Source organism: Microcaecilia unicolor, chromosome 6 (genome assembly GCF_901765095.1).
Source record: "Microcaecilia unicolor chromosome 6, aMicUni1.1, whole genome shotgun sequence".
Lineage (NCBI taxonomy): Eukaryota > Metazoa > Chordata > Amphibia > Gymnophiona > Siphonopidae > Microcaecilia > Microcaecilia unicolor.
Genome location: NC_044036.1, coordinates 194,101,202 through 194,125,703, shown reverse-complemented (window position 1 = coordinate 194,125,703; position 24,502 = coordinate 194,101,202). Strand labels below are relative to the sequence as shown.

Genomic DNA, 24,502 nt, shown 5'->3' with positions numbered 1-24,502 from the left:
CCACTTGGATAGGCGGTGCCTTAAAAGGTAGAGGATGGGAAAATTAGGTTCTTACCTTGGTAATTTTCTTTCCTTTAGTCACAGCAGATGAATCCATTAACTGATGGGTTATGTCCGCCTACCAGTAGGTGGAGATAGAGAACACTGAAAAACCATATGCTCTATGGACGGCTAGCTCCATCTGCCTTCAATATTTGAAACTTCCAAAGCAGAGTGTATCCTCAAAGTAGAACAACATGAACTTTCCTCACAGCGAATGAATGCCCCAGAACAGGAGCAATAATCACACAAAGGAGGGACGATCTCAACCTCCTGTAACAGAACAGAAATCCTGAAGACTGTTTTCCAACTTCTCCCAATGAGGGAACATGTCTTCAGGAAATAGCTAAACAAATAAACAGAGTCAGACAGGGAGGGATCATGGATTCATCTGCAGTGACTAAAGGAAAGAAAATTACCAAGGTAAGAACCTAAATTTTCCCTTCCTTGTCATCAGCAGCAGATGAATCCATTAACTGATGGGATGTACAAAAGCACTCCCTAGTTAGGGCGGGAAAATGCTACTCCCCGAGCAAGCACTTGCACTCCAAACTGCGCGTCCCGCTTCGCTGCAACATCCAGCCTGTAATGCCGGACAAAGGAGAGCTTAGAAGCCCAAGCAGCCGCACTACAGATCTACTGAGCAGACAGTGCTCCTGTTTCAGCCCACGAAGAGGAAATCGCTTTCGTGGAATGTGCTTTAAATGCGTCAGGCGGAGACCGCCCTGACAGCAGATACGCAGAAAATATGACTTCCTTGAGCCAACGGGCTATAGTGGCCTTAGACGCCGGAGACCCTTTTCGAGGACCTGACAACAAGACAAAAAGGTGATCAGAGGTCCTGAAGTCATTTGACAATTGCAGATACTGCAAGAGAGCCCTGCGAACATCCAGAAGATGTAACTGCCCAAAAGATTCCGGAAACTCCTCCCTAGTAAAGGAGAGCAGATAAATGGGCTGCTTTTGGTGAAACGCTGAAACCACCTTGGGCAGGAAGGAAGGCACAGTATGTACTGTTACTCCGGACTCTGAGAATTGCAGAAAGGGGTCTCGACAGGACAGAGCCTGGAGCTCAGACACACGTCTCGCCGAGGTCATGGCCACAAAAAAGACTGTCTTTAGAGTCACATCCTTCTCTGAAGCTCGCCTCAGCGGCTCGAAGGGCGAACACTGGAGAGCCTTCAACACCAGCCCCAGGTTCCAAGCCGGACATAGCAGCCACACTGGAGAGCGGAGCCAGAGTGCCCCTCTTAGAAATCGGGCAACGTCCGGATGAGAGGCCAGGGAAAGGCCAGAGACCTTCCCTCGAAAGCATGCCAATGCTGCCACTTGAACACGCAGGGAATTGTAGGCCAAGCCTTTTTGTAAACCATCCTGCAAAAAATCCAGTATCGGCGAGACAGTAGCCTGCGTGGGTGTGATCGCCTTTGAAACACACCACACCTCAAACTGGCTCCAGATCCGAGCATAAGCAATGGAAGTGGACCGCTTGCAGGCCTGCAAGAGAGTGGCGATTACTTTGTTAGGATAGCCTTTGTCTCTCAATTGCACCCTCTCAAGAGCGTAAGACCAAAGCGGCAGGGATCCTCCATGGTCACCAGTCCCTGCATCAACAGGTTCAGTACCAGAGGCAAAGGAAGAGGGGCCTCCACCAGCATCCGCCGGAGGTCCACGTACCACGGCTGCCTGGGCCAATCCGGGGCAATGAGAATCACAACTCCTTGATGTAGCCGAATTCGCAGGAGGACTCGCCCTATCAAGGGCCAAGGAGGGAACACATACAGGAGGCCCGGAGGCCTGGGTTGAGCCAAGGCATCCAACCCCGCCGAGCAAGGATCTCTCCGTCTGCTGAAAAAGCACGGGACTTTGGTATTTGCGCTTGACACCATTAAATCCGCTACGGGCGTTCCCCATTTGGCACAGATCTGAACAAACACTTAGTCTGCCAGTTCCCACTCCGCTGGGTCGATTTGATGCCTGCTTAGAAAATCGGCTTCCACATTGCTCTGACCTGCTATGTGAGCTGCTGACAGAGGCTGCAGGTGTAGTTCGGCCCAGTGGCAAATCTGAGCGGCCTCCACAGCCAGTGCTCTGCACTGAGTGCCGCCCTGTCGATTTATGTAGGTCACTGCTGTCGTGTTGTCCAACAGAACTCTGACAGCCAGCCCCTCTAGAGTCTTGTGAAAGGCCAGAAGAGCCTGGAATGTCGCTCTCAGTTCCCAAGCAATTGATAAACCACCCGATTCCACGGGTGTCCACAGACCCTGGGCATAGCTTCCCTTGCAATGTGCTCCCCAGCCAACCAGGCTGGCATCGGTTATCACCAGGCACCAAGAGGGAAGCGCCAGCAGCATTCCTCGCCGAAGCATGCTGTCTGAGAGTCACCACTCCATACTGAGCCGGGCCGCAGGGAGCCACATTAGTCTGTGTTGATAATCCTGGGACATAGGAGACCATCATTGAAGCAGGGCAATCTGCAGAGGTCTCAAATGCGCTCTCGCCCATGGCACTACCTCCAAAGTGGCCATCATCGACCCCAGCAGCTGAACAAAGTCCCAAGCTCGCGGGCGAGGCATCCGCAGGAGCAGACGGACCTGATTCTGAAGCTTGCACCGCCTTTGGTCGGGCAGAAAGACAAACCCCGAGGCCATGTCAAACCGGACCCCCAAATATTCGAGAGACTGAGAGGGGGTCAGGTGACTTTTGGGTATTTTTTTGTTGTTGTTACATTTGACAACCCAGCCCAGAGATTGCAGTACTGAGACCACTCTGGCTGTGGCCAGACGACTTTTGTCTGCCGAATCCGCTCTGATGAGCCAGTCGTCGAGGTACGGGTGAACCCAGATACCCTCTCCCCTGAGAAAGGCAGCTACTACCACCATAACCTTGGAAAAGGTGCGGGGAGCTGTGGCGAGGCCAAAAGGCAAGGCCCAAAACTGGAAATGTTTTCCCAACATCACAAACTGGAGAAACCGTTGATGCGGGGGCCAAATAGGAATGTGCAAGTAAGGTTCTTTTAGGTCCAGAGACGTGAGATATTCTCCTGGCTGTACCGCCGCAATGACGGAACGCAGGGTTTCCATGTGAAAATGTCACACTCTTAGTGCCTCGTTGACTGACCTTAAGTCGAGGATCGATCGGAAAGACCCGCCTTTTTGAGGCACCACAAAGTAAATGGAGTAGCGACCACAGCCGCATTCAGCGGGAGGCACAGGAATCACTGCTCCAAGGTGCAACAAGACTTGTAAGGTCTCCTCTACCGCCGCCCGTTTGACGGCAGTACCGCATTGGGACTCCACAAACACGTCTCTCACCGGGGCGCTGAATTCCAATCGGTAACCTTCTCTGATCAGGTCCAGGACCCACTGATCGGAGGTAATCTTGGTCCATTCCTCGAGAAAGAGGGTTAGACATCCTCCTACTGCAGGAATCGAGGAGTGGACCAGCGCCCCAACATTGAGGGGGCCGTCCCTGAACTCCAGGCCTTGAACCGGCCGCTGCAGAACGCTTGTCCGCGAGAAAGGAGCTCCTCTGCTGAAAACGGGCACATTGAGAAACCCCAGCAGAGCGCCCCAGGTGATACCTGCGAGCTTCACGGAAGCGAGGTCTGCAACAGGAGGGCCTCACAGAGCCCTTGGAAGAAGGCCTCGGCCTATCCTCGGGTAACTGCTGGGGCATAGGGTCCCCCAGGTCTTTCACAATCTTCTCCAGCTCCTCTCCAAACAGGTGACCCCGAAAGGGAAGCTTCACCAGCCTGTGCTTACAGGCCATGACAGCCGCCCAATGCCGTAGCCATAGAAGGCGGCGGGCCGCAACCACCACCGACATCTGTTTAGCCGAAGCTCTGACCAGATCATAGAGGGCGTCAGCCAAAAAGTGGCCTAGTGGTTAGGGTGGTGGACTTTGGTCCTGGGGAACTGAGGAACTGAGTTCGATTCTCACAGGCACAGGCAGCTCCTTGTGACTGTGAGCAAGTCACTTAACCCTCCATTGCCCCATGTAAGCCGCATTGAGCCTGCCATGAGTGGGAAAGCGCGGGGTACAAATGTAACAAAAAAAAAAAAAGACAGGGCCAACTCCATTCATGGTGCAACCTCAGCGAGGGACTCCGCATCATCCGCAGGCTGTTCCACTGCCTGCTGTAACCAAGAAAGGCAGGCCCGGGCAGCATAGGAACTGCAAATAGACGCCCTTAAGGCTAGGCCCGAAATCTCAAAAGACCATTTCAACACGGATTCAAGCCGCAGGTCCTGTATGTCTTTCAGGGCAACCCCTCCCTCTACGGGGAGGGTGGTCCTCTTAGTCACCGCTGTGACCAAGGCGTCCACTTTAGGCATCCCCAAAGGGGCTAAGTGCTCCTCACTTAGAGGGTAAAGCTGACCCATAGCCCTGGCCACTTTCAAAGGCCCATCGGGTTTAGACCATTGAGCTGAAATAAGCTCTTGGATGGAGTCATGCACAGGAAAGGCTCGAGCAGGCTTCTTAGTACTCGCCATCCTCGGATTCCCAGAGGAGGCCTCGCCCTTGGCAGGATCATCAATCGAGAGGGCCTGCAAGGCGTCAGAAATGAGTGCTGGCAGCTCATCGTGGTGGAAAATCCTCACCGCATTGGGATCATCCAGATTCAGTGGCAAACCGGCACTTTCCTCTGGCTCTTCAGACCATGAGGCCCTGCCAGAACCCTCAGAATCCACACCGCCCGATCACGGGGGGGGGAAAAGGGAAGTGCGCCACTCTCCGACGGGGAATTTACCCGTCTATGTTTTGCGTCCTTCCAAGGCTAGGGGGAATCAGCCAGCCCCGGGCCATCAACACCCAGGGGGAAACCAGGTAGCAGCGCAGTGTCAGACATGTGCGGCAGAGCTCTTTTCAACATGAAAGCTTTATGATATTAAAAGCTCAAACTCCAGGGAGAAAAACTCACCCTGACCCTCCGTCTCCGAATCAGGAGAAACGGGAACAGGAGCTCCTCTGGTAGCCTCTAACCGAGGCGTCCCCCTGCACTCAGACTCCTCCACAACAGCGAGGGTCGAGGTGTGTGGCGCTTCCAAAATGGCACCCACTGCCAGCTCCATTGAGCAGGAAGAATCATCGCTCGCCATGCTCGTACCAGCTCTAGCGTCTAATGAACACGTCTTACAGAGTCCCGCTGCTGATCTACGTTTACCACAACGGGAGCAGCATTTAACTGCTTCAGCAGCCATCATCCGACTGGACGGAATTATATAAGTAAAATGGCGGCTTCGCACCAAAACTTACCCCGATCGGAATGGTGTCCGTGGGACCTCCCTGGAGGAGCTGGGCACCACCCTCACCTCAAAAGACCGAGTCAAACGAGCTCCAGTCAAGCTACACGTGGAAAATAGCCTCAGAATAGCTACGCAGAACCAATGCATACTTTTTTTCTTTCTAAACGCTGTGAGGAAATGTTGGAGGCAGGCAGCAACAGAGGTACTCCGGTAGGCAGGGGGAAGGGTAAGGCAGGGAAAGGGTGAACCTATATGCCTTCAAAGTGGGCACCACCAGCCACAACACCCCAGCTTCACCTAGCAAAAGCACAGGAGCCACCCCAGGCAGAATTTTTTTCCAGGAGCTGATCAAGCTACGTCCACACCTGCTGGGAGATAGAGAAATACTGAAGGCAGATGGAGCTAGCCATCCATAGAGCACTATGGTTTTTCAGTGTTCTCTATCTCCACCTGCTGGTAGGCGGACATAACCCATCAGTTAATGGATTCATCTGCTGCTGATGACAAGGAAAAAGGACTTTATTTTATATTTATTTGACATCAACCAAACTGGCTCCAAAGTGGAGAGGGGCTGGTGATATCAGTATACAACTCTGACACCAAATTTAAAAGTGAGGAGTAATAACGAGGCATCATAGCATGAATCACAAAAACAACAAAATAGGGCTCAGCCACTTACATTTGGGGTTGGCAAAAGAGGGAGGTACATGCAGTTCTTTGCAGTCACAAAGAAAGTGTCTCAGACTTGACTCTTTATAATTACAAAAGGGAAAGGATCTAAGCACCATAAAATATCCAAGGGAGGTTGGGTGTGGCTGGAGGCATGGTGAGTTTCTGCTTCTTTCCTTATAAGCACCTTTGTTTTAGGATCATCTCTAGCTGGAAGAATGTGTTATGGTGCTGGGTCTCTTCCCGGGGATAGATCTTTTCCCTTTTGTAATAAAGAGTTGAGAATGAGAGACTTGCTTTCGCCTTTCATTGTAAATGGGGGGACGGCATCCTTTAACTTGCTGTCTAGCATCTCAACCTGTTTGGCGCATGATCTTAATTACAAAAAAAAAAAAAGAAGAAGAAGAAATCCTTGCTGAAAAATGCTTTCTCCAACCTCCCTGGGTTTGACCTCCCCAGTGACGAATGCGCTGAGGATTCAGGTCCACTAATGCTCGCAACCCTTCTCTGCCTTCCTCCTTCCTCAACATTTTGATAATTAAACTTAATAATTACCACATCAAATTTTTATACAAATGAAGGCTAAAGTATGTGCTTATGATTCTTTGAATTTGGTTGTTATGGAGCCAGACCAGAATACCTGAACAGATGGTTTCTGTTCTCATATTCCAGAAAACACAGACGGAGTAGAAATCATTTATTTGTTACATTTGTATCCCACATTTTCACACCTATTTGGAGGCTCAGTGTGGCTTACATAGTGCCGGAGAGTTGTTTGCAGACTCCAGAATAAACAAATACAAGGTGATGTTGTGGTAACATAAGGTTCATGTGGTAGGACCACATAAAGGAATCGTATAACAGGAGAGTTGTGTAATGACCATTACGAACTTTAGTGTTGTTGTGTCGCAGAGATGTGGACTTCTGGCAAGCTTCTTCATAAGCCGAAAAAAATCTGAATTATTTGTAAACTTTTAACTTTTTCTATTATCTGTATTCTGTAATGTAGTCTTTTTTCATAAACGTTAGGTTCTAAACATAAAGTACTTATCTTAAACTGGCGTGGATTGTTGGGTAAGCTCTACAGCGAGCCCCCGTTTCACTTCAGCTTCTTTAGGAACGTTACCCTTTAAATCTTCGAGTACCCTTATGTTGTGCCCTGTCCGATTTTCGCCAAAGATTTAAAGGGTAACGTTCCTAAAGACGCTCAAGCGAAACAGGGGCTCGCTGTAAAGCGTACCCAACAATCCACGCCAGTTTAAGATAAGTACCTTGTGTTTAGAATCTAATATTTATGGAAAAAGACTACATTACAGATTACAAAAAGTTAAACATTTACAAATAATTCAGAGGTTTTTTTGGCTTATGAAGAAGCTTGCCAGAAGGTCGCTTTTCAGTGATTGATGTTTAATGGTGGATTCTGGACAGCTAAGCCTTCACATTGATGAAATCAAAAGTGAATGCAAAGCATCTGAAGCCTTTTCCTCTGTAATTACAGCGCAGTATTTCTGCACTTGGGAGAATACAGCTTGCTTTTTGGTTGATAGAAAAGACATTTATCTATGCAATTTGTCTGCAGGTTGTCCAAATCACAAGGGAGTGTGTTGGGGGCAGGCTTAGGGCATTTTATAGCCATAATGGAACAAAATGAAAACGTCTAGGGCGTAAACTTCAACTTTTTGATCTAGGCCTGCTTTTAAAATGAAGACACAAAAAAGTGCCCTAAATGACCAGATGACTACTGGAGGGAATCAGGGATGATCCCCTTTACTCTCCCAGTGGTCACTGACCCCCTCCCACCCTCACAAACATGTGAACAAAAACAGTACCTACCAGCCTCTATGACAACTTCAGATGTTATAACCAGATCTATTAGAGCAGCAAGCAGGTCCCTGGAGTAGTGTAGTAGTCGGTGCACTGCACTGTAGAGAAGGGAACCCAGGCCCATAATCTCACTCTGCCTGTCACACTTGTGTGGAAACTGTAAGCCTTCCAAAACCCACCAAAAACCTACTGTACCCATATATAGGTGACCCCTTCACCTATAAGGGCTTTTGTAGTGGTGTACAATTGGGGGTGGTGGGTTCTGGAGGGCTCAGCAGACAAGATAAGGGGGTAAAGGTGAGATATGTATCTGGGAGATTTTATATGATGTCCAGAGCAATGCCCTCTAGGGTTCCTCATCGCTCTCCTGGGATGTCTATGTGGTCAGTCTACTAAGTTTGCTGGCTCCTCCTACATCCAAATGGCTTCATTTTCTGCGTTTTGCAGGTGGATTTTTCAAAACTAAACCAAAAAAATAAATGCACCGAGCACAAAACCATCTAGCATGTAGCCATTTTCAAAAACAAAAGATAGAATTTTTTGTTGTTTCGAAAATGGATTTAATCCACCTCCAATTAACAATTTCTTCTAGTTGATTTGATTGCCATCCTTAGAAACTCATTACCATCAGCTCTTTTTGTTTTCTGAACAGAGCTTAAAGTTTTTAAATGCCCCTCATGGGGTATTTCACATTACAAAGAGGGCCAGATAGGGAAGAAGATACTCCTTAAAAAGAATTTACTGATGGGGAGGTGGGGAAGGAAGATGGTATGATCCCCAGGGATGAGGCAGATAAAACAAAACTACTTACCTATAGCAGGTAAAAGGGACTAACTACATAACTAAATCCCCACTCACAGATGATATCATTTACACAGACCAACACAAAAAACAGCACCCCAGAAACTTTTTCTAGAAGCTTTTAGTCATCTCGCTGTGCATGCATGCCCAATCCCGTCTGCCACTGTCATATGGGATCTCTTCAGTTTATTATCAGCTAAGGAATACAACTTCTATTGTCACTTTTGACAATTCAAATCTGAATAAATTAAATTGGGCTACTTTTAAGCTATACATTTTTTCCCATATACACTGTATATGATTTCGTACATTTTTTAAGCACATCTTTTAATCTTTGGATACATAGGTGGCCAATAAGGGGTCACTCCTGTGTTTTCATTACAGCTCTTTGTTACACCATAAGTTTGTATAGTAGGTTTTATAGTCCATTAGGCAGGATGGTATCTTAGTACTGGTGATCTTTTAGTATTTTTATTTCTTATCAGCGTGATGATGATCAAATGATGTTATATTCCTTATATCCCGTTGTGTGGGGTTTTTTTGGTTTACAGTTTAATTTTATATAGTTCTTATGCCATGAAGTTCTTACCATAGTGCTCTTCTACATGCAGATCTGGATGCCGATTTGGTTAATTTAATCATACAGTGATCCTTTTAGTTCTTTTTATGTTTAAGATTTCTTTCTTGTGAGGATCATTTTACATTGTTGGACTCATTTTTAGTTTATTATATTTTATATATTTTTAGCAAGATCCCTGGTAGTCAGGTGGACCCTGGACCCCCCCCCCCCCCCCCAATCATATATATATATTTTTTTTACATTTTCTCTAGTGGTCTAGTGAACCGGACCCCTTCCCCCCACACACACAGTACCGCAGGCCACATTTTACTGCAGCTTTATAAAAGGACCCCTAAGGGAGCAGAAAAAAAAATGTTCTTAATTCAGGCAACTTCTGAAAGCCATTCTATTTCAGAGTCTTTAATTCACGTTTTTATTTTGGCACTTGATGAGCCTTACAAGAAGTACCGTTATGTTCAAGATTTGGCAGTAAGAGATAATATTGTTTGGTTTGACATATTATTAACTGTATTTCTTAGTATCTCAGTTTTTTTTTTTAATTATATATATATATATATATATATATATATATATATATGTATACATGCCCTGGAGCTGCGGTGAGGTAACAAAAAATAAATAAAAAACAGTAGATCTGTATACACACACTTATATTTTATAACAGAAAAGTAAAACATTGAATTAACTACTTTAATTAGCCAAAAAAAAAAAAACACCAATCAAGCTCTGAAAACAAGAAACTGTTAGAACATACATTGAACATCTTTTCAAATATGTTTAAGAAAATTATGAGTAAATATCAGTAATTACAAATCTTGCTCAGACCTAATTATTTGGGTTACTGATTAATTCTAAAGGTCAACAAATAGATTCTGACTTTATTTCTCAGACAAACTTTGAGAAAAAGCAGAAACTAAAAGAAGGGAAAATTAAGTTCTTACCTTGGTAATTTTCTTTCCTTTAGTCATAGCAGATGAAGCCATTACGTATGGGTTGTGTCCATCAACCAGCAAGGGGAGATAGAGAGCACTCAACTTTTCACAGTGCCTCATGGCCAGCCAGCTCCACTGCCTCTTCAGTATTTGAAGCTTCCAAAGCAGTATGGCAAACCGCAATGGGAATAACATGAACTTTCCTCACAGCGAACGATGGCCCCTTAACAAGGGCATGAACTCAAAAGGAGGGAATGAACACATTCTCCTGGAGGGAATAAACTCGTCCTCCTTATTGTATAACTGGAGGGGATACACGCAACCTCCTGGAGGGAATGGACTCATCCTCCTATAAGTGAACATGAATCCTGAAGACTGCTTTCCAACTTTCTCCCAAGGAAGGAACTTCAGGAAACAAGAACAGAACCTGAAACAGATTCACAGCATACAGACAATCATACAGGGAGGGCTTATGGCTTCATCTGCTATGACTAAGGGAAAGAAAATTACCCAGGTAAGAACCTAATTTTCCCTTCCTTGTCATCAAGCAGATGAAGCCATTACGTATGGGATGTAACAAAGCAATCCCTATATAGGGTGGGAACAGGTCACACCACGCACTAGCACTTGTGCTCCAAAACGCGCATCCCTCCTAGCAGCCACATCAAGCCTGTAATGTTGGGCAAAAGAGAGCTTAGAAGCCCATGTTGCTGCTCTGCATATCTCTTGACGAGAGAGTGCTCCAGTTTCAGCCCAAGAGGAAGAAATCGCTCTGGTAGAATGCGTCTTAAAGGCTACAGGCGGAGACTGGCTGGCAAGCAGATAAGCTGAAAAGATAGTTTCTTTGAGCCAGCAGGCAATAGTGGCTTTAGACGCTGGAGACCCTCTGCGAGGACCTGATAGCAAAACAAACAGATGATCATAGATCCTGAAAGAGATAGTAACTCGCCGATACTGCAGCAGAGTCCTGCGCACATCCAACAGGTGCAACTGCCCAAAAGATTCTGGAAACTCCTCCTTATCAAAGGAGGAGAAGAAAATAGGCTGGTTTAGGTGAAATGCTGAAACTACCTTAGGCATGAAGGAAGGCACAGTCCGAACCGTGACCCCGGACTCTGAGAATTGCAGAAATGGGTCTCTAAAGGACAGCGCCTGGAGCTTTGACACCCATCTCGCCAAAGTAATGGCCACAAGAAAAACGGCCGTTAGTGTCAAATCTTTCTCCGATGCTCGCCGAAGTGGCTCAAAAGAAGAAGCCTGCAGGGCCTTCAAAACTAGCCCCAGGTTCCAAGCTGGACAGGCTGCTCGCACGGAAGGCCGGAGCCGAAGCACCCCACTAAGAAACCGTGCCACATCTGGATGAGCACCTAAAGACACGCCTTCACCCTTACCACGAAGGGAGGCCAACGCTGCCACTTGCACCCGCAGGGAATTATAGGCCAAGCCTATTTGTACAACATCCTGCAAAAAGTCCAGAATCGGCGAGACAGGAGCCCGCATGAGTGTGATCGCTTTTAAAGCACACCAAGACTCAAACTGGCACCAAATCCTGGCATAAGCCACGGAAGTGGAACGCTTGTGGGCCTGCAGGAGAGTGGAAATGACTGTGTTTGAATAGCCTTTGTCCCTCAATTGCGCCCTCTCAATCGCCATGCCATAAGACCAAAGCAGCAGGAGTCCTCCATGGCTACCGGGCCCTGTGACAACAGGTTCGGTACCAGAAGTAAAGGAAGGGGAACCTCCACTAGCATCTGTCAAAGGTCCACATACCAAGGCCTCCTGGGCCAATCCGGGGCGATGAGGACCACTTCTCCTGGGTGCAGCCGAATCCGCAGGAGAACGCGCCCTATCAAGGGCCACGGAGGGAACACATACAGTAGGCCCGGAGGCCAGGGCTAAGTCAAGGCATCCAACCCTGCCGAGCAAGGATCTCTCCGTCTGCTGAAGAAGCACGGGACTTTGGCATTTGAACTTGTCGCCATAAGATCCATCATGGGCTTGCCCCATTTGGCACATATCTGCAGGAATACTTCGTCTGCTAGTTCCCATTCTGCTGGATCGATCTAATGCCTGCTTAGATAATCGGCTTGCACGTTGCTCTGACCTGCAATGTGAGCTGCCGACAGAAACTGAAGATGCAGCTCGGCCCAGTGGCAAATCTGTTCGGCCTGCGCTCTGCACTGAGTGCCGCCTTGTCGATTTATGTAGGCCACTGCTGTCGTGTTGTCCGACATCACTCTGACAGCCAATCCTTCCAGGGTCACTTGAAAGGCCAGAAGCTCCTGAAACACCGCTTTCAACTCCAGCTGGTTGATGGACCACTCCGACTCCTCGGGTGTCCATAGACCCTGGGCATGCTTCCCCTTGCAATGTGCGCCCCAGCCCTTCAGGCTGGCATCTGTCACAACTAGACACCAATCGGGGAGCGCCAGCAGCATTCCTCGCCGCAGCATGCTGTCTGAGAGCCACCACTCCATGCTGAGTCGGGCCGCAGGGAGCCAAGAAAGTCTGCATAGATAATCCTGAGAAACTGGAGACCATCTTTGAAGTAGAGAATACTGTAGAGGTCTCAGGTGCGCTCTCGCCCAGGGCACCACTTCCAATGTGGCTGTCATCGATCCCAGCAGCTGGACAATGTCCCAAGCTCGCAGGCGGGGCATCCTCAGGAGCAGACGGACCCGATTCTGAAGCTTGCACCACCTTAGCTCGGGTAGGTATACATAGCCCGAGTCTGTGTCGAACCTGGCCCCCAAATATTCTAGAGATTGCGAGGGGGTCAGGTGACATTTGGCCATATTGACAATCCAGCCTAGAGATTGAAGTACTGAGACCACTCTGGCTGTAGCTTGATAGCTCTCTGTTACAGAGTCTGCTCTGATGAGCCAGTCGTCTAGGTACGGGTGAACCCTGATACCTTCTCGCCTGAGCAAAGCAGCTACTACTACCATTACCTTCGAAAAGGTTCGGGGAGCTGTGGCGAGGCCAAAAGGCAAGGCCCGGAACTGGAAATGTTTTCCCAACACCGCAAACCTCAGAAACTTCTGGTGTGGGGGCCAAATTGGTATGTGCAAGTAAGCTTCTTTCAGGTCTAGAGACGTGAGAAACTCTCCTGGCTGTACCACAGCTATGACGGAGTGCAGGTTTTCCATGTGGAAATGCCGCACTCTCAGGGACTTGTTTAATTCTTTTAAGTCCAGAATAGGGCGAAAAGACCCACCTTTTCGCGGCAGCACAAAGTAGATGGAGTATCGGCCGTAGCCGTGTTCGGCGGGAGGTACCGGGGACACGGCCCCTAACTGAATCAGACCTTGTAAAGTCTCCTCTACCGCCGCCCGTTTGGCGGCAGAACCGCATCAGGACTCCACAAACACGTCTCTTACTGTATTCTATTCTTTAGCCATCTCTGATCAGGTCCAGAACCCACTGATCTGAGGAAATATTGGCCCACTCCTCGGCAAAGAGGGAAAGACGTCCTCCGATGACAAGAAGTGAGGAGGGGGCCAGCGCACCATCATTGAGAGGGTCGCCCCTGAACTCCAGGCCTAGAGCCAGTGGCTGCGGAACGCTTGTCCGAGTGAAAGGAGTTCCTCTGCTGAAAAACGGGCACGAGAAGTGAACCCAGCAGAATGCCCCGGCCGGTACCTTCTAGCTTCACGGAAGCGAGGTCTATAAGAGGAGTGGACCGCCTGGCCCTTGGAGGAAGGCCTCGGCCTATCTTCGGGCAAGCACTGGGGTTTAGGATCTCCCAGGCCTTTAACAATTTTTTTTCCAACTCCTCACCAAACAGGAGAAGGCCTTGAAAGGGCAACTTCACCAAATTTGCTTAGAGGCCATGGCCGCTGCCCAATGTCGTAGCCAAATAAGACGGCAAGCCGCCACTGCTACTGCCACTTGTTTAGCCGAAGCTCTGACAATATCATAAAGGCATAAAGGCAAAGGCATCAGCCAAAAAGGACTAGGCCGACTCCAGCCGCGGAGCCACATCCGAGAAGGGCTCTGCTCCATCTCCGGGCTGTTCCCCTGCCTGTTGCAACCACGCCAGGCAGGCTCTAGCAGCATAACAACTGCATGCAGACGCCCGAACAGTAAGACCTGCAATTTCAAAGGACCGTTTAAGTGCTGCTTCCAGCCTACGGTCTTGTATATCCTTCAGGGCAACTCCTCCTTCCACAGGGAGGGTAGTTCTCTTTGTCACCGCAGTGACTAGGGCACCTACTTTAGGCATTGCAAAGCGAGCCAAATGCTCCTCACGCAGAGGGTATAATTGCCCTATAGCCCTGGAAACTTTCAAAGGTCCCTCGGGGTCAGCCCACTGAGCGGAAATAAGCTCTTGGATGGAGTCATGCAAAGGAAAGGCTCGAGCAGGCTTTTTGGTACTAGCCATCCTAGGATTCACAGAGGAGGCCGTGCCACTGTCAGGCTCTTCAATAGAAAGGAGCTGTAGGGCATCTGAATTAAGTGCTGGCAGCTCATCACGGTAGAAAATCCTCACCGCGGAGGGATCATCCAGATCCTGTGGTAATTCTGCACCTGACTCTGGCTCCTCAGACCACGAAGGCCTGCCAGAACTCTCCAAATCCTCACAGCCCGACCACGGGGGGGGGGGGGGGGGGGGGGGGGGGAGGAGGTGCACCACAATCTGAAGGGGAATTAGCCCTTCTACGCTTTTCTTTATGCCAATTATCAGGGAAAATAGCCTCAGCAGGCAGGCCCAGGCCAGAATCCACCGGGGGGGGGGGGGGGGGGGGACAATAGAAGGGGCCTCAGACAACCCTTGAGGGAGAGCTCTTTTCAGCATGTATGCTTTATGCAATAATAACACAAAATCAGGGGAGAAAAACTCGCCATGGGCACCCAGATCCTGTCTGGGGCTAGCCGCTCCCTGAATAGCCTCAATTCAAGGTCCCTCCCCGGGCTCAGGGCTCTCCGTCTCTACGGAGGCTGCGCCATGCGGAGAATTCAAAATGGCGTCCGCTGCCAGGTCTGAGCGGGAAGAATCATCACTCGCCATGCTTGGGGCCAGCTCTTACACCTGTACAGCACGATTTACAGAGCCCCGCTGCTGATTTGCGCTTGCCACACCGGGAACAGCGCTTTACATTCTCTGCAGCCATCACCGAAAATGGCAGGAAAATTCAAAATGGCGGTTTAGCGCCAAAAATGCCCCGATCTCGGGCCCACCCCAGAGGAGGTAGAAAACATTCTTACCTCACCGGAACGAGTATCACAGCTCCGGTCCCATAGAAGAATCAAAGGAAAACCTCTGTTCCCTTTTTTTTTTTTTTTTTTTAACGCTGTGAGGAAAGCAGAGGTAATAAGAACTCCGGAGGCTCAGATGAGTGGGAAAGGCAGGGAAAGGCGAACCAATGTGCCTGCATCCACTGAGTGGGAAAGGACAGGGAAAAGCAAGCTAATATGTCCACATCCACGGGGGCATGGGTAAGGCTGGGAAAGGGCTAACCTATGTGCCTTCAAAGTGAAGCTGCTATAGCCTCTAACACCCCGGCTAACAACTGGCAAGCCAGGAGCCACCCCCAGGCAGATTTTTGATGGAGCTCGAAGAAGCTGCAGCCACCCTGCTTGGGGAGATAGAGAATACTGAAGAGGCAGTGGAGCTGGCTGGCCATGAGGCACTGTGAAAAGTTGAGTGCTCTCTATCTCCCCCTGCTGGTTGATGGACACAACCCATACGTAATGGCTTCATCTGCTTGATGACAAGGAATACAGTGTTTGCAAATCACATCGCAAAATGGATCTGTCTTTACATTTTCCCTTCTAGGACTTCATTATATTCTTATTAGCATCATGACACTACTGACGCATTAGTATTCCATAAATAATAGAAAGTCACAGTTTTGATTTATTCAAAACATTTGCATCTTGTGAGCAAAGCATGTTCAAGGCCCTTAATGTGATTTTTTTCAATATGATGAGCACATGGAGACCCACCCATCTTAGCGAAAGACAAAATTTCTCCCAACAAACCAAATCGCCACACAAGGATATCCGTCCATCTTTAGGGCCCCATGTTTACTGTGATGCCAGCTAGTCTCTCTCCCTCTCCAGCCTGGTCTGCATCCAAACATGAAATACTGGGAGTACTCAAGGGATTTGTCACCTGATCCCTGCTCCAAGGTGTGTATACAAATAAAAATTCTTTTGAAACAAATACTAACAGAAAAAACAGTTTAAAACAAAAGAAGCCAGACAAATTAATCTAAATGTCAAAACAAACACACCTTTAAGGCTTACTATACAAAAGAAAGGGGATGAGGAAAGACTTTATGAGAGTAATACGGCAATAGAGCATTATTCAAAGATAACGTCCATGCAGCCTGATAACAAAGCTGCTTGATTAATGGGTGCCCAAGTCCAACAGTTGAAACAGTCACATCAGCTTGCCCACCTCACCCTTCTCCATTCTATATGGGGGTGTGAGGGTAAATTAACAAGACTGCTTTAAATACTTGAAAGGTAATAATATAGAAACAAATATTTTCCAGAGAAGGGAAAATGGTAAATCTAGGAGGACGTGAATTGAGGTTGCGGGGGGGGGGGGGGGGGGGGTAGACTCAGGAGTAATGTCAGAAAATTATTTTTCATGGAGAGGATAGTTGATGCCTTGAATGCCCTCCAGAGGGAGGGGGTGGAGAAAATAAATCTGGGAGAATGGGCGTGCAAGTGGCAGATGAAGTTCAATGTTGACAAGTGCAAAGTGATGCATGTGGGTAAGAGGAACCCGAATTATAGCTACGTCTTGCAAGGTTCCGCGTTAGGAGTTACGGATCAAGAAAGGGATCTGGGTGTCGTCGTCGATGATACGCTGAAACCTTCTGCTCAGTGTGCTGCTGCGGCTAGGAAAGCGAATAGAATGTTGGGTGTTATTAGGAAGGGTATGGAGTCCAGGTGTGCGGATGTTATAATGCCGTTGTATCGCTCCATGGTGCGACCGCACCTGAAGTATTGTGTTCAGTACTGGTCTCCGTATCTCAAAAAAGATATAGTAGAATTGGAAAAGGTACAGCGAAGGGCGACGAAAATGATAGTGGGGATGGGACGACTTTCCTATGAAGAGAGGCTGAGAAGGCTAGGGCTTTTCAGCTTGGAGAAGAGACGGCTGAGGGGAGATATGATAGAAGTGTATAAAATAATGAGTGGAATGGATCGGGTGGATGTGAAGCGACTGTTCACGCTATCCAAAAATACTAGGACTAGAGGGCATGAGTTGAAGCTACAGTGTGGTAAATTTAAAACGAATCGGAGAAAATTTTTCTTCACCCAACGTGTAATTAGACTCTGGAATTCGTTGCCGGAGAACGTGGTACGGGCGGTTAGCTTGACGGAGTTTAAAAAGGGGTTAGATAGATTCCTAAAGGACAAGTCCATAGACCGCTATTAAATGGACTTGGAAAAATTCCGCATTTTTAGGTATAACTTGTCTGGAATGTTTTTACGTTTGGGGAGCGTGCCAGGTGCCCTTGACCTGGATTGGCCACTGTCGGTGACAGGATGCTGGGCTAGATGGACCTTTGGTCTTTCCCAGTATGGCACTACTTATGTACTTATGTACTTATGGTGGCATTCGAAAAGGCATGGGATGAACACAGAGGATCTTCAATTAGCAAATGAATGGTATAGGGGAAAAAAAAGGGTTGCATTCATGTTTGCACCTCAAGTGGTGCTTAGATGGCAGCTCTGGTTGTATCCACCAAGGCCTGGGCTGGCTTGTATGGTCTGAGTCCTGGATATAGCAATTCAATTTAGAATGGGCTGGAGAGCACTTTGATGGAAACTCCAGTAATCTGGACTGTGAGGACACTGCTGGGCAGACCTTTACGGCCTGTGTTCTGCAAATAACAAGACTGATTCGGATAGGCTGGAGTGGGCTTTGATGGCAACTCCAGTAGTTGGGGCAGAGACAGGCAGACTTCTACAATCTATATCCCAGAAAGACCAAGAACAAGTATATAATATCATTCATTGTTGATTTAATCTTGAATTAATGAATATGACTGTTGGGCAGACTGGATGGGCCATTCAGGTCTTTATCTGCCCCCCGTTTTACCGCAGGTGGTAAAAGGGAAGTCTCGCTTGCCTATAGGAAATGGCCAGGCAGCAAGTAAAGAACTTGCCACACAGCCATTTCAGGGGGGAGCCCTTCCTGCCACCCATTGAGGTGGTGGTAAGGGCTCCCGCGTTAACCCAGCTGTAACTTGGCAGCGCACGGTACTGCCTGATTACCGCCAGGTACACTCTGGAACTATAAAAATATATACATTTTTGTAGTACTGGAAATGTTAGCGTGCTAGGGGTGGAAAGTACTGCCTTAGCGAGCGGTAAGCCTGCGTTGAGGTTACCGCCACTTAGTAAAAGGAGCCTTATGTTACTATGTTCTATCTCCAACACATACAGATTTCAAGATTCATGATGCATATCTAATCTTTGCTTCTAGTCACAAATCATCAAATATAGAGCTTTGAACTAAGGAGACACCGAGCTGAGTACACCACCAACCACTATGGATTTCCTTTTAAGCCAATTTACTATCAAGTTACCAATAAGGTTTGTCTAAACGAGTATTCGCCTAGGAGCAAATATTTTTCTGGCTGAGCAGCATTAACTTTTAGATGCATATAGTTATCCTATGATCGGGCTAGAGGCGGTAAAAATACGTCTAGGACAGCAATGAAACAGGGGCATGTGATGGATGCCATAAAACAATCTGAACCCTCCTGAAAATCTCTGGCACACACGAACTTTGTGGCGTTTGTTGGCTCCCAGACAGAAAGAGCTTTCCCGTAAAAGCTTTGGGAACCGGCAGCAGCAAACACTAGATATTCTCTAAGATATAACCGGGAAGATGCTGCCCGGGTCCTATCCGTACCGCTCACCCCTGCCTCAGGCCTCCCTCTGCGCCTCGGGCCTCTCCCCCTCCTTCTCCGTTTCCTTCATTGTTTACAGACGTCGAGCTCTCACCTGTCCGGCTGTGCCCTACCCCTTTGCACCGTCTGCTGTGTCTTCTTCTCCCCCCACCCTCTCTTCGGGAGCCCTCGGCTCCGGTTCAGCCGCTCTATCCGCCTGCGTTCGGGGTCCGCTCCAGTAAACGTCCCGCCGCAGCCAGTGTCCCACCCAGCACCCTCCCCCGGCGGACACACACAGCTCCGACACCAAGGTTCCGGCTTCCGTGGAGAAGCACGCGCAGCCGGCCAATCTACATCTGAAAGCTGGCGATATGAAGAGCCCTGAAGCGGCTTTTTATATTTCCTTTCCATTGTATAGAAGTTCTGAAATTGTGCCAAACTGGGACAGACCCAAGGTCCATCAAACCCAGCATTTCCAACAATGGAAAATCCAGCTCACAAGTACCCAGGGACTGTCTTTTGTGTATGGTGTACAACGCTACTGTATGCCTTGTACCGCTATAGAAATGTTAAACAGTAGTAGTAGCAAGATCCCCAAACAGTACAACACAGTTTATGCTTATCCTAGAAATAAGCGGTGGATTTTCCCAAAGTCCATTTTAATACTTATGGACTTTTCTTTTAGGAAGCTAGCCAAACCTTTTTTAACCCTGCTAAGCTAACTGCTTTTACAACATTCTCTGGCAACGAATTCCATAGTTTAATTACACTTTGAGTGAAGAAATATTTTCTCTGATTCATTTTAAATTTACTACTTTGTAGCTTCATTGCATGCCCCCTAATCCTAGTAGTTTTGGAAAGCAACAATCCAGTGGAGGGGTGGCCTAGTGGTTAGGGTGGTGGACTTTGATCCTGAGGAACTGAGTTCAATTCCCACTTCAGGCACAGGCAGCTCCTTGTGACTCTGGGCAAGTCACTTAACCCTCCATTGCCCCATATAAGCCGCATTGAGCCTGCCATCAGTGGGAAAGCACAGGGTACAAATGTAACAAAAAAAAAAAAAAAAGTAAACAAGCCATTCACATCTACCTGGTCCACTCCAGTCATTATTTTATAGACCTATGCTCAGACACCTTGGAAATATTTTGTTACCTTCATTTATAAGCTAAGCAGCCCAGTTAATACTGAGGTGTAAACAAGTCTGTCTGGGTTGGGTTTTTTAAATTTTTTTCAGGAGCACAAATGCAAATTAACGTAAACCAAATATAATCAAAAGAATATTCTGTATTAACATCTTAAAGACCAGACCAGTTTAGTTAGTAGTACATGACAACAGAGTTGATTTAAGCTTGCATGGGTTTCTAATCAGGGTCTGTACAGCAATGTCCAAATTACCAAGCTTCACAGTGCTCAACTACGAGGGAAGTTTAAAAACTTTAAACTCTGTTCAGGAAACAAAAAGAGGTGATGGTAATGAACTAAGGATGGCCAATCAAATCAACTAGAAGAAATTGTTAATCAGAGGTGCATTAAATCCATACCGAACAGGACGGATGTAGCAAGCACCCCATTTTCAGATCATTACTATCCAATTTTACTCTTCACTTGGGTGATGATATGATTCCTACCTATGAAAATGTTAGGGTATATTTCTCTAGACCTCCTAACCATTAAGCAATGAAAATAACCAGAGAATTATTCAGTTCAAGTCCACTACAATTAAATGTTCCAACGACAACCCCCCCCTCCCCCCCCCCACTATGGCTCCAGAAAAAGGAGGACGGATTGAGCCAGCCGGGTTTTACTTCCATTGCTTTCAATGGAAGTAATTGAGCCAGCAGGGTTTTACTTCCATTGCTTTAGCAATGGAAGTAAAACCCGGCTGGCTCAATCCATCCTCCTTTTTCTGGAGCCATATGGTAACCCATTGTTGTTAAAACAACAAAGCCAAGTCAAGCACTGTGATTGGTCAATGTAACAAACCAAACATGGCCATGTTTTAGCATTCTGCTTGCACTGAGGGTACATACATTTCTTTCTATATCTCATTATCTCTTCTTTTGTCACATTTCCCCCTTAACTCAGTCCCTCTGTCCATGCTCACCCTACCCCACCTGATCTTGTTTTCTCCTCCCCAATCAAACTCACAGTCTCTGTTCTCCCCTCCAAGTTCTCATTCTCGCAATCCTCCTCACTCACTCTCCCTATACCTAGTCTAAATCCATACTTTTCCTTCCCCCATATTAAATTTCCCTTTTCTAATCTGCTCCTCCTCTTATCATGTTCCTGCTTTTCCCCTAAGGTCCTGAGTACCCCTTCTCCTGGTAGGTAATAGTTAGTCAGGGTGTGGGATGGGGTCTGGCTATGTAGGACTGGTTTTCTTGATGGGGTCATTTTGGTTGTTATTTAAAGTTCCTTAGACTGGAGGGATGGGTGCTGGGACACCCCTCTGGTTCCTCTGTTGGTTGGGATTCTGTGGTACTGTTCCTTTTATATACAGATTGCTAAGCCATAAAGATTTTTACTTGGAATGTGAGCAGCGTCCATTCTCCAATTAAACGACAAAAAATTATTTGCATAAATGAGGGGCATCACTAGCTTTTTTACAGAAAACCCACCTCTCAGCTGTTGAATATGAGAAATTAGGTAAACGGTGGGTGACGACTTATTATCATGCGCCAACTCTCCATAACAAAGCAGGAGTGATTATTTTAATCCATAAAGGGATTTCAGTGGAAACTCAAAGTTTTTTTCTGACCCAGAGGGCTGATATGTTATTGCTCTTGTTACTATGGATCATGTTTAATGTGTTTTGTGTAATATTTATTCACCCAATATTTATGTTAAAAACTTTTATACCAACCTTCATACACTTCTTCATTCTTTTGATGACATCCCACTAATTATGGGAAGGGATTTCAATGAAGCTCAGGATCCTCTTATGGACATATGGACAGATCACATAAATCTCACAGGTCTTCAAGGGGAGTCCGGGGGGGGGGGGGGATTTCCCACCTATTTGGAGCACTGGGTCTGGTGGATGACTGGAGAACATTGCATCCCACAGAGCGGGATTATACACATTTATCCAGCTCCCACTCCACGCTATCTCATATAATATGTGACCTTTTTCCCAAGAGGTGGAGGTGGTAGATATAAGGTCCACTGAGATTTCTGATCATGCCTGAGTGGTCCTCACACTTACTTTTTCGGTGGGTCCTCTGTATCCACCTCAGTGGCAGTTTATTTATTTATTGCATTTGTGTCCCACATTTTCCCACCTCTTTGCAGGCTCAATGTGGCTTACAATACATCATGGATAGTGGAAATATATAAGTAAATAGACATTTAGTATTACAGAAGGATCTTGGGTAACATGACAATGATGAAGCGTGATAGTAGTATAACAAGCAAATATTATAAGACTGTTCTGGATTTATGTGGAGGAGATCATATTTGTTGATCTTTGTGGTATGCCTTGTTAAAGAGATGGGTCTTCAGTAGTTTGCGGAAGTTAGTTAGTTCATAGATCGTTTTTAAGTTGCGCGGCAGTGCATTCCAGAATTGTGTGCTCAAGCAGGAGAAGGTTGACGCATGCGTTAGTTTGTACTTTAGACCTTTGCAGTTGGGGATGTGAAGATTAAGGAATGTGCGGGATGATTTTTTAGCATTCCTGGGTGGTAAGTCTATCCTATCGCTTTGCATCGGGATGCTTGGTTCTTAAGACTATACAGCGGACAAGTGGCACTGTTATGAGCAATGTAATCAGGATCATGTAGGCGACTCCATCCTTTACTGTGAGGCAGCGAAAGCTGTGTTGAGAGGCGAAATTTTGGTGTATTCTAGCTATCAAAAAAGTTCACAATTGGGAACTGTTAAGATTGGAGGGTAAGGTGTCTTTTTCTCTGGAAACAATATGGAAAGCACCACACTTTGCATGATAAAACCTTGTTACTGGAAGCTCAGCAGCCACTGAATTAATTGATTCATCAATTGGCTCAAAAGTCATCAGCTTACTATAAATATTGTCTTTATGAACATGCTAATAAAAAGCGTCCGTCTGTTGGCTAAGATGGTGGGGACATCCTGGGGTCCAACTAAGGTTCTGACACTGCAAGATAAAAGTGGGGAGTTGATTAATTCCAATGAGGGTGTCCAAAAACTCTTTCAATCCTTTTATTCTGATTTGTATGCTAATCTGGGGGAACCTTCTTTGGACAGCGATATCTATTTGTCCAGTTTGGACCTTCCACAGATCAACGAACATGATATCATCAGGTTACTCCTATACAAGTAGAAGAAATTGAATGGGCCATCTGGCAAAGTCCATTGAACAAAGCCCCATATTAAAAGGATATCCTTACTACTGTTTTTATTTATTTATTTATTTATTTATTGCATTTGTATCCCACATTTTCCCACCTATTTGCGGGCTCAGTGTGGCTTACAATACATTGTGAATGATGGAAATACAATTTGTTGCAGTACGATTATGGGTTACATTGTGAAGAGTTATGGAAGACAAAGTCAAAATATCATTTGGGAATAGAACAATGGAATTTGACAATAGGGAATTGATAGGGCGATAGAACAATAGCAAGAGAACATTAGGGTAAAACCATTTTATCTGTGGGTAGAGTTTTGAGTGTGGTGAAAATACGGGGGAAGAGAACTCAGAAGAGAGTGTATTGATGCATTTCTATTAGTGTGTATGGACTTCATGTGTTTTGATCCTTGCAATAAATTCTCTCAAAGAGATGAGTCTTCAATAGTTTGCAGAAGTCGGTTAGTTCGTAGATCGTTTTCAGGTTGCGTGGTAGTGTATTCCAGAATTGCGTGCTCATATAAGAGAAGGTTGATGCGTGCAGTACTTTGTATTTTATACCTTTGCACTTAGGGAAGTGGAGGTTGAGGAAAGTTCGGGATGATCTTTTAGCGTTTCTGGGTGGCAGGTCTATTAAATCAGACATGTATGCAGGGGCTTCACCGTGAATTATTTTGTGGACTAATGTGCATACTTTGAAAGTGATGCGTTCCTTGAGTGGGAGCCAGTGTAGTTTCTCACGTAAGGGTTTTGCACTTTCGTATTTTGGTTTTCCGAAGATGAGTCTGGCTGCTGTATTCTGGGCTGTTTGAAGTTTTCTCAGTATTTGTTCTTTGCAGCCTGCGTATAGTGAGTTGCAGTAGTCCAGGTGACTGAGCAAGAGTGATTGCACTAGGCCGCGGAAGACAGATCTTGGAAAGAATGGTCTTATTCTTTTCAGTTTCCACATGGAGTAGAACATCTTTTTGGTTGTGTTGTTCGCGTGAGTCTCAAGTGTTAGGTGGTGGTCAATAGTGACTCCAAGGATTTTTAAAGTGTCTGAGATTGGCAGATTTAGTTTAGGTGTATTAATAGCGGTGAATTTATTCGTGTTGTATTGGGAGGTAAGTATGAGGCATTGAGTTTTTTCTGCGTTCAGTTTCAATCGGAATGCATCTGCCCAGGTGTTCACGATATGTAGACTTTGGTTGATTTCGTTGGAGATTTCATTAATGTCTTGTTTG

The 24,502-nt window shown here is 46.7% G+C and overlaps 1 protein-coding gene across 4 annotated transcripts in view; it reads right to left on the bottom strand.

Annotated features, from left to right (window-relative positions):
• Positions 1–19,186, bottom strand: part of RAD54L2 (RAD54 like 2) — a 430,539-nt gene extending 411,353 nt beyond the window's left edge. For all 4 annotated transcript variants that reach the window (XM_030205506.1, XM_030205503.1, XM_030205505.1 and 1 more), the window contains exon 1: positions 19,071–19,186. The gene's annotated coding sequence lies outside the window, so the exon portion shown is untranslated. The remainder of the gene's footprint in view (positions 1–19,070) is intronic.
• Between the last annotated feature and the right edge of the window lie 5,316 nt (positions 19,187–24,502).